This window comes from Pongo pygmaeus, chromosome 12 (genome assembly GCF_028885625.2).
Source record: "Pongo pygmaeus isolate AG05252 chromosome 12, NHGRI_mPonPyg2-v2.0_pri, whole genome shotgun sequence".
Lineage (NCBI taxonomy): Eukaryota > Metazoa > Chordata > Mammalia > Primates > Hominidae > Pongo > Pongo pygmaeus.
In genome coordinates, this window is record NC_072385.2 from 121763724 (window position 1) to 121766464 (window position 2741).

Consider the following 2741-nt stretch of genomic DNA (forward strand, 5'->3'; position numbering starts at 1 on the left):
TTAGAGCTAGCAAAAGGCAAACAAACAAAAAATAAATAAAAAACCGGAGATTGAAATATCTGTAAGATGCTTTTAAAAGCTCTAATATATTATTGTTTTGTCAATTATCACTTTATGTATTTTGATGACATTATTATATGCATACAGATTTATAATAATGATAGCTTCAGGGTAAATTGAAACATTTATTGTTAATAAATGTTACTCTTATCAGTAATAATGCAATAATGCCAATGCACTAGTCTGCTTTGTCTGAGAGTAAAATAGTTAGAGGAAATACATTTTGGTTGACTTTTACGTGGTATGTCTTTTTTGTCCTTTCACTTTCAATATTTCTGAATCCTTGCTTTCACAGTGTAATTCATATTTTAAGTGTTTTTTACTTTTCTTATCCAGCTGGAAATTCTTCATTGTTATTTCAAGTTTTAAATTACATGTGATGTAATTACTGATATATTTGGGTTGAAACTACCATATTTTCAGGCCACAACGAAGTAGCTGAAACCGGAATAGTCTTCCCATCATAAAAGACTATAAAGTTTTATACATTAACTCTTTGAGGACAACAGGCAGCTAAAGGCAGCAATCATCTCAGAATTGTGATTCAGATGGTGAGCCCCACAATTACCCACTTCTGTGCATGCTGACAACTTCTTGACTGAAGTTTAGAAAGCTGAGGTGAAAGCAGAGCACAAGCAGTCCTTCTGAGTTGAGTATGCATAGACCACACTTTAGACAGTTGAAGCAGCTGTAATCAGCAGCGAAAAGTATCAGAGAGGAGAAAACGACAGAAAAAAGGCCCTAGAAGCATGTGCAAGGATACCAACACATCTATGGCTAAGGGCTAGATTCACATGAATGAAGTAAGACCATAGCAGTTTACCAGATAATGATTGCTACCAGGTTAGAAGTAGAAAAGCAATACTAGAGGTCAAACAGTGCTGACAAAACTTTATGATGGGGTCAGGTATTACGAACAGGGAGACACTTTGACACATGCTTTACACCTTGGTGTGCAGCTGAGACACCAGACAGGCTGGGCCTTACTAGTAACAATTATACCCCAGGGTAGGACATGTTCTACACCCACTTTAGTACAACCTTGACAAGATCCAAAGGAAAAATGTAGTTTGGAACTTGAACTTCATCAAGTATAAGGGCTTGGAAAACAGCTTGGGTAGTTTTTTGGACAAACGTACATTAACAAAATACAAAATCTAGCCTAAGTTCCAGGTTATTACCCAGTAGTTGACTTGTCTCCTTAAAAAAAAAAATCTTCAGAGGAAAATGAGTGAATTCAAAGTATCTATAAGAAGATAATGGAATACACAGTCAACACTTACTAGCGTTTATTTAATCAAAAATAACTAGGCAATCAATGTAACAGGACCTAAACCCCAGATGAGACAGGTTTTAGACTTAATACAGAAAACTATAAAGCCGTTATTACAAATATATTGAAAGGATTTATGAAAATGTGTTAAAGAATTAAAGGTAAATATGATCTTCATGAGTGATTAGGGGAATCTCAGAAGAGAAAGTGAATAATAAAAATAACCAAATGGAAAGCTTGGAACTTAAAATCATACAAAATAAAATAGGAAAAAATTCAGTGGATGGACTTAATGGCAGATTATATATTGCAGAAAAAATTATCAGTAAATTTGTGTACAGAGAATAGAAAGAATTCAATCTGAAGAACAAAGCAGGGGAAGTTCAAAAAAAAGTAATGAAAACTCAAGAACCTGTGGACAAAATCTAGTGTCCTATGCTTATAAGAGACCAAGAAGTGAGAGAATGAAATCGTGGTAGAAAAAAAGAAACCATCTCTTTCAAAGAAATAAATGGTCAAAAGCTTTTGAAATATGATGAAGTACATTCTCTGCAGGTCCAAGACTCCCAGAGAACCAAGCATGATACAAGAAAACCATGCACAGGCACATCAAAGTCAAAAAGTTGAACATGCAGATAAAGACATAATCTTGGAATCAGCAAAAGATATGCAAAATACAGGGAAACAATAATTTACTTTGCTGAGAAATACTGGATGCCCAGAGACAGTGGAATAGCATCTATAAAGCACTGTTGGGGGAAAAACACACTGTCAACTCAAAACCCTATCACCAACGAAAATATCCTTTTACATACAAGGTGAAATAAATGTATTCTCAGACCAGGGAAAGCTGAGAGAATTTGTCTCCAGAATACTTGCATTTTAAAAAGTATCAAAGTATATATTTCAGGTAAGGGAGAAATGGTACCGGATAGAAACATGGGTCTACAATGGAATAAAGGGATAATAAAGGGTCTACAATGGAATAAAGGAATAGAAACATGGGTCTACAATGGGTCTACAAATGGAATAAAGAATAGCAGATATGAATCACTGGTTGGAGTTTGGAGCCTGGATAACAGGAAGAAAAGATGAGTAGAGTACAGATAGGAGGCTGTCACATAATTCACTAATTAACTGCCTAACTAAGGATATTTCGAAGCCCAGATCCCAGTGATCACCGTCACCCATTACTGACAATCTCTAATTAGCTTCATAATTAGAGAATAATTTTGTATTCTTAGGAGATGCCAATAGAAAATGGATTGATTAACCATATTTGTTTCCTCTGTGTCTGGTAGAATGACCAGATTAAATCAGTGCACTTCTTTAAGCGGTGTCCAGGCCTCAGAGATAAAGCATCATCTTGTAGGCTAGTCAAGGTTTCAGGAGAATCAAGTCCATGGAC